The 13,757-nt window shown below is 37.5% G+C and overlaps 1 protein-coding gene across 4 annotated transcripts in view; it reads right to left on the bottom strand.

Moving 5' to 3' along the window:
- mpp2b (MAGUK p55 scaffold protein 2b) overlaps positions 1-12,610 on the bottom strand; it is an 86,491-nt gene extending 73,881 nt beyond the window's left edge. For 3 of the 4 annotated variants that reach the window (XM_007255146.4, XM_022669174.2, XM_022669175.2), the window contains exon 1: positions 12,345-12,610. The gene's annotated coding sequence lies outside the window, so the exon portion shown is untranslated. Of the gene's footprint in view, positions 1-9,216; positions 9,301-12,344 lie in introns of all 4 variants that reach the window. The other variant, XM_022669173.2, reaches the window with a different exon arrangement.
- Between the last annotated feature and the right edge of the window lie 1,147 nt (positions 12,611-13,757).

Genomic DNA, 13,757 nt, shown 5'->3' with positions numbered 1-13,757 from the left:
ATATAATATGGCATAAAATAATATAATGCAGCAACAATTTGCAGAATATAATAATAGACTAATTTTAAGACAGAACATCTCTATTATCACAATATGGATTTCTAATATCACGATATTTCTGTGTCACGATATATTGTATACGGTATAATATTGCCCACCCCTATCCTCCACCCAATCAAACACCCTGTAAGTATGATCTCTACCTTGCTTACATGTTTACAGCTAGTCAATGCATCCCTTTACAGCCCAATCTCCTCTTTTTACCTCAGTAATCTAACCTTTCCTGACTTCACAGTTCTAATGGGATAAAAATATCACTCACCAAATGTGTGTCTTATTCGCCTTATTCTCTTGGAGTAGAGCAAAATAAACCTCCTGTTTTTATGATAATAGTCCTAAAGTATAAACAAAAGGATTTTCCTAATGGCATCCATTAGAAACACCCAACCAAAAACACTCGAATGCATATCAAGTACCCCTACGGTACAGAAAATTCACGGTTCAATCACACCTCGATATATTTTCAGTCAATTTTTGGAAGCTGGGCATTCTGTACAGCCTCACATTTATTCATTTTATAATAACAATGAATCTTCACTATAACCATGTTTTGTTTTTTGGGATGGAATGTTGTAACGGGGATCAAGCACTTTTATTAAATTCTTTACAACAGCATTACTTTAACTGTTTAAACTACAAATATTTTTTTCCTTAGCATTTTACTGGATGCATTTCAGAGTTTTGATTTTTGAGCTTGTAAAAATAAATTATATTAGTGGTGTCAATCACTTAATTGATAAATTAAAATAAATTAAAAATCATGATTAATTGTTTTTTTTAATGCTGGAATAGTGTAGTGTGGTTTAGGTCTGGCAGACAAGATCATTTTGTACTGTATTATAATATCTGAGAGAGAGAGGGAGACAGAGGGTGCAAGCGAAAGAGAGAGACAGGCAGACGGCATGAGTGAAAGAGAGAGAGAGAGAAAGAGAGAGAGCGAGAAAGTGAGAGACAGCCCGAGCGCCTAACCCTGCGTTTACACTGGAAAGCAACAGGTAGGGTTGCAACGGTATGAGATTTTCACGGTATGATAACCGTCTCAGAAAATACCGCGGTATCACGGTATCACAGTTTGTTACATATATTATTAAACTGACCCTTAAGGAAATTACAACAAAGGTTTTTTGTTCAATTAACTATTTATTGTAGAAACCTGGAACAATAATATAGATAATGTCTCCTTAAAAAAAGAAGCTGTACACCATCAGGTGAAGAAAACCAGATTTTTCCACTACTCTTAAGGACATTAAGGGTGTATATAAAAATATATATATATATACATATGGATTATATATATATATATATATATATATATATATATATATATATATATATATATATATATATATATATATATATATATATATATATATATATATACATACATATGGATTATATATATATATATATATATATATATATATATATATATATATATATATATATATATATATATATATATATATATATATACATACACACATGTTACACACATTACATGTACTCTAAGAAGTAAAGATCCTGTATTTAAAATATTCAGTACAATTATTTAAGTTTAAATTATTTAATATCTGATAAACTGAGCCTGGGTCAGTGTCTGATCAACAACTGTTGTAAACGTCCGTTTTACTGCCAAGTTGGTATATAAGCAGATACTGCAGAAAGAGGGGATTTATTTCTGACATGATCCTCACAATAGAGATTTCTATTTTAAGGCTTTCACACAGAGTCTGGTTTTAACATATAAAAAACAGGCACGTCAGAATTTGAAAATGAATGCATGTAAATGAATGGCGTCTTTCACATCCAGTCCGGCCAGGACCTTTACACGGACACGTGTAAATCCATCGTAGCACGCACTTCACGCCTGTACCTGCGTGCCCAAATTTCGGATAACTCAGCGCTTTTGCGGGCGCTTACCGCATGGGTTGTGCACGACTACAAAGAGGTTTTATTTATGTTCAGATTAAAATTATAAACTAAACACATACTTCGCGCTGCACAGCGGGGGGGTGTTCTCGGAGATGGGAGAACAGGTTTGACGTATGTCCACCTTTAGCTGTGACTTTACAGCCACATTGATTACAAATCAGATAACCATCCTCGGGTGCGTTCGGCGGGTATCCGAAATAGTTAGTTTAGTTTAGTTTAGCCTTTTTTTAGGCGGACGGAGATTTGTTTAGTCTGATGCACTTTCTGCTGTCCTCACCGCTGTGTGCTGAGGAGCTGAAGCGGAGCAGAGTTGCGCATGCGCGGGTGAGTTTCTCCGCTGGCTTGCGTTTTACCGGTAATAAGCAAACACACACGGTATGATAACCGTGCATTTTAATACCATGGTATACCGTGAAACCGGTTACCGCTGCAACCCTAGCAACAGGCGAACATTAGTTTCCTATGGCGGCACAGCGATGATGTGAGGACATTTTGAATCATATGCGTTTTTCATGCGAGCTCTCTGCTTGTGTGCTCCAGCCCGTGTACCGTGTATTCTGCGTGTGTTTACGCGAACCGAAACGTGACCCCTGTACCGTGACATTTCGTAAAGAATACACCGTTACACCCCTAATATCAAGTCATAGTTACGACCTCCAACCTTGTAAGTAGGAATTTTCAAAGAGAATTTGAAGGCAGCAATAGACCAGTCTAAGGCGGGGATGACTCAACATAACCAATTACAGAAATACAACGATTTGCATAATGTAGACCCCACACCGCACCCTACCAGATTCAGTAGTGAGTTAAAAATAGTGCACCACCACCATTAGAAGCCACCAGAATTGGATTCTCCAGAACTGATATAGCCAAGCACTTGAAGCGCAAGCATCCCAGAGTGCTTTGTGAAGCCGGCAACATATTGAAGCATCTTCATCTCATTTCTGCCCTGCTGCTGATGTGTTAATGTAACACTGCATTGTGCAAAATATTAAGAGATATTTTTTTCATTATGCTTAAATTTGATAGAAATTTGAAATAGATAAAATTGTGCACACACACAGAAGTCCTGTAGAATGACTGAATAATGTATCTATCCTTAAACAAATAACTGCCAATTGCCAGCCATGGACCACTCACATAATTACACAGGATTAATCCAGTTTGCATTTTGGAAGAAAGTAAGATGTACTTAATAGTAAAACACATGGAAAACTAAAAATAGGCCACTGTCTGTGTCGCGTTTCATGTTACTGTAGAAATATCTTCTAGTTAGTGTGTTTGGCTGCTTCATTGCTTACACAGGTGTTAAAGTGCACACACTCAGCTTGCATAATGTCCTTTTTTTAAATAACTGGCAGTAGAAGCTCTCAAGTCTGAGTTCACCACAGCCAATTCTAAGCATTAAGTAGAGCAGTGGCTTCCAACCATAATCACAAAGGACCCTCTGCCCTGCACATTTTAGTGGATTCCTCCTGTATCACACATAGGTATCTTTAACCTGCTAAGATCATGTTAAACAGCAGATTAACTGGATTTATTATTTATTCATTCTTTTTTATTCTTTATTTAACCAGGCAAGACATTAAGAACACTTTCCTATTTACAATGGCAGCCTGGCAAGAGGCAGAAACTCTCTTAAAACACAAATACAAAAATACAAAAGACAATGACACAACAGACAATTAAAATAATAGCAGTCAATATCAGAGCTGCGACAACAGCATTTCTCATTAAACATTTCTGTGACAGTTTTATTAAAAACCACAGTTTAGTTTAGTGCAGTAAAAGCACTAAAACGTACAGGACAGGAAGTCCATTTTTGCATATTGAGGATGTCTGAATTTCCCAATGCTGAGCAAATACTGAGCATATCCCAGCACTGAGCAAATGTGTGGAACTGGGACTGAGATCTCACTGCATTCAGAATTAATACATCAGTAGCCACAGATGCTCAGATGCAAAGTGAACATCAAGTGCCATGGTAGTGTTGACCACCGATCCGACCACTTCTGTCCCTCCTGTTTCTCTTTCTCTCCCCCCTCTCCCCCTCTTCCTGTCTCTCGCAGTCACAGATTGATCTGTTCTGGCACGGCTGTTGTGACATCAGGCTTCCTGTGGTGATACACAACCCAGCAATCACCAAGACAGAAAGCACAGCTGTGTGTGTGCACGCATGTGATTGTAGAGGGGGCATGTAGTGATGCATGTGTGTAAGTGTGTTAGGGTTGGGGGTGGGGGACTACATTCTGCACCACCATGAACTGAACTGAATGTGAACTGACACAGCTACCCCTTACAGCTCGGAGAGAGGTCACTGGATGGCTAACCACTGAGGGGGCATCTGGGAATCACGGCAGTAGAGGCATTCAGTGCGTCGTACCCTCAGGTAAGTGAAGTTCTAGCATCTCCAGCATCAGAAGATTCATCTAAATATGTGGCATTGTTTCAATAAACTTCTGCAATGACAAGATTTATTGCAATCAAGTGTTGCATTCATTTTCACCAAGATATTACAGCATTGATGATGGTAGAGTCTGACCGCTGCACAAAGTCTTCTCCAAAAGATTTTCAGTAAGGTTAAGGTCTGGACTCTGTGGTGAATAACTCATGTGTGAAAATGATGATCCAAGTTCCCTGAATCACTCTTTCACAATTCCAACCCCATGAATCTTGGCATTGTTATCTTGGAATATACCGTGCCATCAAGGAAGAAAAAATCCATTGATGGAATAACCTGGTCTATATTCAGTTTATTTAGGTAGTCAGCAGACCTCATTCTTGCAGCACATACTGTTGCTGAATCTAGACCTGACCAGCTGCATTGCACTCTACTGTCCTGGAGCTAATCTAGAGGCCACATGAAGTTTGGAGGTCTGTAGTGATTGACTCTGCAGAAAGTTGGAGACCTCTTCATGCTATTTTACTCTTATTTTAGCCTGATAGAGCGAGTTGCTTTTGTTCCTCGTTGCTTCCACTGTATTATAATATCACTGACAGTTGGCTGTGGAATATTTAGTAGTGAGGAAATAAAACAGAGATAAAAAAGGAAAACAGTCGGTGTAGAAAACTGGTGTGTAATTTATGTCTAAAAACTGGAAATTGACTGTATGAGATCCAACAAATTCAGATGATGGAGACATTACACCATTACACTAGTTATTTTGGAATAATAGCACTTATGCACCCCTGTTTCAAGACATTCAGTGCTTACCTTAACTTGCTTATCTTTATCGCCACACACCTGCTTGTTCTTTTTCTGCACAGATTCTACCTGCTTATTGTTCCTGCAGCGTTTGAAATATCTGTCTAGCACAAAAAGTAGTTTAATAAATACAATGACAATTAAATATGATCTGTTTTACACTCTCTATAATGAAAATGTACAGTTAGGTTAGGTTGGTGTTCTTCAGGTAAAATCAGTGTTTTATAGTCAACATTTGCTGCAACCAATTTAATAGAACTATGCTTACTCTGCAATGAATTTTAAGTTAGCTTTAAGCTAGGGCTGCAACGATTAGACGATATAATCGACAATGACGAATCATTAAATTTGTCGACTACAAATTTCATTGTCGACTAATCGTTAATTTGTAACGGTGCCGCATTACACAAAGTTCTGCAGGACAGAAGCGCAATGGGAGATAATAGGGGTAAATGTCTCACACACAGTTTACACACAACTTAGTCTGTGTCTCCAAAAAAGCTCAAACACAACAGATTACATATTTACTCACTAAATATCAACAATTTACACACGTTTAAACAACATCTAGACATAATAAATTATCAGATTAAAATAATTATCAGATTAGTCGACTAATAAAATAATCATTAGTTGCAGCCCTACTTTCAACACTGATTTCCTGATATGCCCAAAAATATATGTTTGGTCATTTTAAGGGCTGCAACGATTAGTCCACATAATCGACAACGTTGGCTGTGGAATATTTAGTTGTGGGGAAATTTCATGACTGGACTTGTTGCACAGGTGACATCCTATCAAAAGCCCCATGCTGGAGTTCACTGAGCTCCTGAGAGTGACCTATTCTTTCACTAATATGTTTGTAGAAGCAGTCTGCATGCCTAGATGCTTGGATTTTATACACCTGTGGTCATGGAAGTGATTGGAACCTGAGTTTAATGATTTGGATGAGTGAGCGAACACTTTTGGTAATTTAGTTTATGAGACCTATGGCTCGTTTTCAGGGCCACAATGTCTCCAAGCTGAGGGACACTGTTATTAAGGTGCAGGGTTTGGACTCTGATGTTGCGTTCATAAAGCTAAGCCCCATACTTCAGGCCACACTTCCTTTGTACAATGCTACCAGACTTCTAAAAGTCACTAGATACCCTGAGCCTAGGGTGTAAAATAGGGCCCTTAATATATATGAATCCTTTATTTTTTCTGGTAATTTAGGAACAGCATTTCATTGCTAACTTTCTTCTGGATGCAACTAGTTTTTTCTTTTGGAGTATAGACTCGTGTTAGCTTACAACAAAATGAACATCTACAACCACTGGACCGTTTAACCTGCAAAAACTCTGTATACAAATTCCAGCAAAGCACCCTCAGAGATCCCCAACAGCACTGAATACACGCTTTTTTCCCCCCACGGCTACAAACACCCAAACAGGGTCCTAATCCACGGCCTCCTCCTCATCCCTGAAGTGCCTGACGTGCTGCCCGACTAAAAATAGCCCTCCAGTCTCCCACAGGTTTGCTTTCTCATTACTTTACAGGGGAAAACGGTCGTATCCAAGACAACCGTGATCGCCCATCTCTCTCCCTCCCTCTCTCTCTCATGCACTCACTCCCTCCTTTTATCCCCCCTCCCCTTTTGTGCCGCTTCACCATGGCAACAGGAGGAATTGCATAAAATAGTTATAAGCCAGCATGATTATTTAAGAGCGGACGTGGTGGAGATTTTTGGTGCTGCCGTCAGTATTGTTCTATTATTGAAGAAGAACTGCATAAATGATCTGAGAGGAAGGCGAACGCTGGAAACGACTAATAAAGGGCAAAGTCCAGCCAAACAGCGGCCAGTTGACACAACTAACTGACTGACAGAAAAGATCTGTATGAGCTCTGAAGATGTTAGCGGAACATCAGGGATGATACAATAACCTGTAACAATCTACAGAATTTCACAGTGTAAAATGACACAAGGTGTTTTATTCCATTACTAACAATAACATTAACCATATGAATGATGAGTGATTTGCTAGGGATGTAACAGATAATAAAAATTCTAATATACCTACAAACTAACTACAAACTAACTATAAGCTAACCTGAAAACTACAAGCAAGGGAGGTAACCATGGTCAATATCAGCACAGCCAATCACAGAGCACCCAACATGCGTTTTTCAAGCAAGTCCAGAAGAGAGATATTTAAAAAAAAAAGAAGAAAAAAAAACAGTCAGTGCTTCCAAAACAAAACATGATGCTAACAGCACAAAAAAATTGGTAGGAGGCTGGTGTGTAATTTATGCCTAAAAAAACTAGACACTGACCAATCTGGTTTTCCCCAAAAATATATGTTGTGTACTTTTAAGGGCTGTTAATAATGTTGGTTATAACAAATTGTTGACTTAAAATTCCAGTGTCAACTAATTAATTAGTAAAAGTTGTAACTGAAATACATAACCTAAAGTGGGTGAGTGCTAAGGACTGCTCACTCACTCCAAAGTATACAAGCCTTAGTGTATGATAAATAAACAGAAGCGCTTTACTCACCCAAATAAACAGTTTTAAGGAGAGAAATTTGTGTAGATTCACATCCAGCGCTCGTTTGACTCTTTTGCATTTTTAATAATTACATTCACATTTATTGTTTACTTAACTGAGCTTAGCTTTACAGGTCCTCCACTGTTCTCAACAAGTGCCATCCTTTAAAATGCGCCGTACAATCCTGTGCGCCTTATGTATGAAAATAGACCAGCAAAAAAAAAAAAGATGCTTACTGATAGTGTGCCTTATAGTCCAGTGCGCCTTGTAGTGCGAAAATTAATTTAAATATATTATGGTCCATCCATCCATCCAGTCAATAAATATATCATTTAAAAAGCATCAAAGCTACACTATTATAATACAGTAAAATAAAGTTCTGGTCTCTGGGTGTAGCATGTTTAATGCCATTTAATTTAAGAGACTGTCTTCGATTGTAAATGTTGTGGCGGTTTCAAAGCTAATACAGGTCAGAATGCCAGAGAAGTGTGCGCACCTCATTTGAGAGCACAGTGATAAATACAGATATGTTTAGGTGAACTCCGATCCTGTCGGGTAATTTTTCATTCATCCTCATGAATATTAATAAGAGGAAGGTGTTACTATAGCAAGCTGCTGCTGCTTTGCAGCTGTGTGAAGCTTGTACAAGAAAAGAGGCTTTAACAAAGAGCACACACACACAAACACAAACCCAGCCTTCCAATGTAATAATCCACCAGCACATCGATGAAGGTTGTGATTCACCTGTTGAATCAATAGATAAGATTATAGCTAACTGGTTCTTCAATTAACTATTCAAAGCTATAAACTAGAGATGCATCGATACAATTTTTTCCCCCAACAGAGTACAAGATATTTATTATTGTACTCACAGATACTAATACTTGCTTAGCATTAAGTAATCAGAAGCATTATGTAATAGTATAGTTGTCAGGGTGAAGTAGTGCAATGCAGCAGTTAATTTGCTAATCTGGAAGTTTTTTTGTGAGAGTTACATTATATAAAATATTTTTTTACGTTTCCAAGCAAGCATGTTTGAAAGAAATGAAAAAAATATGTTAGATAAAAGAAAATAGAGCTAAATTTTACACTATGGACGCATGTTATGTCAAAAATCACTATCATATGAAGTTAGGTCCACCCAATCAGATGAGACTTTCAGGGAACAAAACTAAATTGAAAAAAAAAAAAAAAAAGTATTGGCTGATGCCGCCATAATTTTGATATCATTGTGTATCCCTACAATAAACGAAAATTATAGAATCTGTGACCCATAATTCATGACATAATCTGATCCGTGCGGTTTGTGATCTGTCACAACAATAGTGTGGTTAAACACTGTTGAATCCTAGTGAATTATAGCACAATAAGTCAAAAACCGCTGAACTGTATTGAAATTCACTGAACTGAACAATTTCACGGGAACTCACTTAATGGAGAGATTAACAGAGCTAAACACTTGTCCTGGCATTTACAGGTTTAAAAGCGCTACCTTTTCTTCACAGCGCCGTCGCTATGTCACAGGTTTCCACAGAAACGACCCCGGCGGCAGCACACCTGAGCGAAGCAGTGCGGCCTGAGAGTGAGACCCGGGCACAGAGACCCGGCATGATATGTTTATGAATGAGCAGGCAGTTCAACACACACACACACACACACACACACGCACTAGAAAAGCAGAGCCAATTAAAAGCACAGAAGTGTTAAGATCAGTGATACAATAGGAAGTGACATATTCCTACTAAATCCCATTACAAACCTGAGGGGAGATCGAGCGAGCGAGAGAGAGAGAGAGCGAAAAAGAGAGAGAGAGTGAGAGAGAGACCTTTAGGGTGCACATAATTCATCCAGAAAAATTAAGTTGACTTTCGCTCTGCTCAATTTAGTCATTCAAGAGTTTCTGATTTTCTGCTTTGTAACAAATAAATCACTCTGACTGCTGAATTTGTAGACAGTATTTAAATGAAGTGAGACAAATTCCTGTCAGAGCATTCAACTTACTCCTCAATCCCAACACTGTACGACTAAAAGCATCCACACACCTCTTCTAATTCATTATTTGTGCTACACTAAATGGACCAAAGTATTGACTTGGGACATTCGTTGTATCTACTGGAATCAGAGTATTCAAAAAGATGAACTGTCTCAACTGTAAAGTAGGGCTGGGTGATATGGATTACATATAATCTCAATATTTTTTCATCCCATGAAATAATAACAAAAAGACGTGTAGAAAAAAATCCAGATTTTGTTTCTTGGAAAATGTATCATTCAGTACCATATACTGTATATTAGAGTAGCCTAGTAGTTTTAGCAGCATTTTACATCAACAACTGAAAGGGGAGAGACGGGGTAGAGAAACTGTCTGAGCTAAGTGGAACACTGTACAGTCTAAATTGATATAAACGATATTGTCTCATCTTATATCTCGTGTGGAAAATCTATCAATATTTCTTAAAAACTCAATATATTGCCAAGCCATACTGTAAAGGGATGGCTTTCTACTACAATTCGGAGCATTACAGTAAAAATCTGATTGTGTTTAGTGACAATAGTGTTTTTAGTGAGGTCAGCATGTTAAATGGTTACCACCCCACCTTACATATCCTTTAATATGGTGCTAAACCATATTAATAGGTTCTATGAAGAAACATCCACATCTACAAATATGTAGTTTTCTTTCTACATAGCAAACCAATATAGACCGATGTGTAAGGTCTCCAGTGCCAGGCAGCCCTTAAATGCAAAGGTTACAGGATCCTGAAGCTACATTAAAGAAACTTCGAAACGTAATAGGAGTTTTCCCCTTATATATACACATTAATAAATGCAGTCAACATAAGAGCAGCTCTATGTAAGTCTTCTTGTTTTTTTCCTCTTACTGACTTCCACAGTTCCCCTTAATGTTCCCAATGACATTATAGTATTATTAAGCATAACTTATGACAACTGTTCTTTAACCAGTTTTGGTTACATGAAATGTAAATCAACTGTGCACAAAAAAAAGAATAAATGCTTTAAATGTTTTACCACAGCAAATGTTGTGTTCACTTTTTTGGGGGGTTTGATTGGTTTACAAACATGACCAATCTGACCAGGTTAGTCATCACCCAGTATGACTGTGCTGTTTGACCAACCTTCAGAATAATCCATCTGAAATCAGCTTTTGTTAGAAGCTGGTTTTAAGTTATTTAAGCTAGACTATCATGGTCAATGTGCCTAAAAAGCTGTTAATCTACATAAAAACATACCATACACTGGTTAACCAGCCCCTGACCAGCATAGTGTTTTTTGTATCTCAAGTATAAGAAAATATACACTATGCTAGTCAAAATCTAAGCTAATGATCAAACCAGTATGAACAGCTTGGTCTGAGTTGGTGATGTTGGTCTACCATCATGGTCAAACTTGGTCAAGTTGATGATACGCTTGTGGACCAGCCATAAACCATCAAACTCAAAAAATGAAAACATACTCTATGCTGGTCAAAATATAAGCTGCTGACCAACTGGGCTGCAATAATCAGTCAATATAATCGCCAATGCAGATTATTACTTTTTTTTTACTACAAATTTAATTTGTTTCGACTAATTGTTAATTTGTAAAAGTAACAGTACCGCATTACACAAAGTGCTAGGGACAGAAACTAAATGAGAGATGAGTAAATGGCTCGCTTACACAGTTCACACTCCAAAAGTGCCCAAACGCAACAGATTTCATATTTACTTTCCACGTTTAAACAACATCTAGATATCTGAATGGCTGTTAAATCTTATTTTCAGCTGTTTCTATCTTTTTACAGATGGAGGACATGGCAGAAATAATCACTGACTAATCAACTAATCAAAAAGATTAGTCGACTAACAAAATAACTATTTTGGTCAAATAACCAGTTTGGCCCTAGTGACCAAACCAGTATAAGCTAAGGACCAGTATGTGCTAGGGACAGAAACTCAAAGGGAGATGGGTAAATGGCTCACTCACACAGTTCCCACTTCAAAATTGCCCAAACACAACAGATTACATATTTACTTTCCACGTTTAAACAACATCTAGATGTTTAATCTTATTTTCAGCTGGTTCTCTCTCTTTTACAGATGGGGGACATGGCAGAAATAATCACTGACTAATCAACTAATTGAAAAAATAGTCATCAGATTAGTCGACAACCAAAATAATCATTAGTTGCAGCCCTAGTGACCAAACCAGTATAAGCAGCTTGGTAGTCCACACTGGTGATGCTGGTAGAGCAGCTATAATTCATCATACTCATTTAATTAAAACAGACACATGCTGGTCAAGAGCTGAGCTGGACGACCAGATAGATTTTCAACCACCTTGAACATCTTAGAGCACAGCCTGTTCTGCAACTGTGACTTCAGCAGCGGTTATAAGCACAGTTTGAGCTGGATTATGAGCAGGACCTGCTGCTGGTTCAGCCATGGCCCTGAACATCATTACAGGAGCTAGTAGTCCATGTGGACCGAGAATGCCCACACAGTCCAGGCAGTTTATATGTATGTGTTACTCCCACACACACACACCTTCAGGGTCACCTGGGCAGCTGTGAAACGCTCGCGCACAGGAAAAAAACGCTTCTACTGTTTTAAAGCTGCTCACCTGGACTGGAGTGTGGTGTGAAGGTGAGAAGAGGCTACAGACGCGCAGGTTCTCCTCCTGTTCCTCAGTAAAGCTCAGCCGCTCGTCCTGTCCAGCTTTCATTCAGCGTTCCAGAGGATTTAAACAAGAGAAGCTGCGACCAAACGATAGGAAAAAAACGTAAAACCGTCTACCGATAGACAGACGCGTGTGAAACAGAGAGAGTACCGGAGCGGGGGGACTCAGCAGCACCGCTGCGCTGTTCAGCCGCTGCGCCTCAGCTGCCTGCTGTCTGCAGTGTGATTAACGGCTCCGCCCACTGCTCGAGTCTTAAAGGGGAAACTGTTCAGCGGGCCCCACCAAAGACACTGCTGTACAGTAGCGCGGCGGAATAACCGCTTTAAGAAGTAACTTACATTACAGAGCAGGTTTAATTAGAGTAAGTAAATAATTAATTTGTTATTGTTAAATTTTATTTTTACATTTGAATACAAAAACTACAAAAAAGCTACAAAAAACTACAAAAAAAAATATGTATATACACGTATATATATATATATATATATATATATATATATATATATATATATATATATATATATATATGGTAAATTACGTAGGGATTTGTAGTTTATTTGTTTGTAGTTTTGTGAAAAAAATGAAAGAACAGTTAAAATATCAAACAAACCCAGATGCATAAAAAATGTGATTAAATACAAGCGTTATTCCACCAAACAATGATTTCTGAACTCTTAAAACCTTATGAGTATGATCTAGTTTTCTTTGCACTATTTAAGGTCTTAAAGCGCTGCGTGTTTTTTGTTATTTTGGCCATTTCTCATTTTCTGCAAATAAATGCTGAAAATGAAAATACTTTAAATTAGGAATCTGGGACAATTGTTGTCTGTAGTTTATAGAATAAAACAACAATGTTCATTTTACTCAAACATATACCTATAAATAGCAAAATCAGGAAAAATGATTCAGAAATTAAAGTAGTTCTTTAATTTATATGAATTTATATATATTTTTTTGGTTTTAAGCATACTTTAAACAAATATATATACACTCTATGATACAGACTCTATACACATATGATACAGATATGCCTTTTATAGGTTTATTTAAGGGTTAAGCAGCTGTGGTGATTATGATTACATTATGGTAAATTTGCTAATTAAATAAAATGAGGAATAACACGTGGGAGGAAAATGTATTAAATCACTACCACCTGGTGGTGAAAAGAAGAAACTACAATTTAAACCAAGACAATATGGTTAAAGAGTTTTTACTAATAGGTTCAGTCGATTAAAAAAATAATCAAATTAATTAATCCCAATAGAATTCTGATAATGGCTATTTTAAATGTGAATAAAAAATCAGTGTTAGAAACACGGTGTATTGATTTGTATTATTGGTGCCAATTGCTTTGTA

The sequence above is a fragment of the Astyanax mexicanus genome, chromosome 15, assembly GCF_023375975.1.
Source record: "Astyanax mexicanus isolate ESR-SI-001 chromosome 15, AstMex3_surface, whole genome shotgun sequence".
Classification (NCBI taxonomy): Eukaryota; Metazoa; Chordata; class Actinopteri; order Characiformes; family Acestrorhamphidae; genus Astyanax; species Astyanax mexicanus.
The sequence above is the reverse complement of the archived record's forward strand: the minus strand, read 5'-3'. Positions and strand labels throughout refer to the sequence as shown.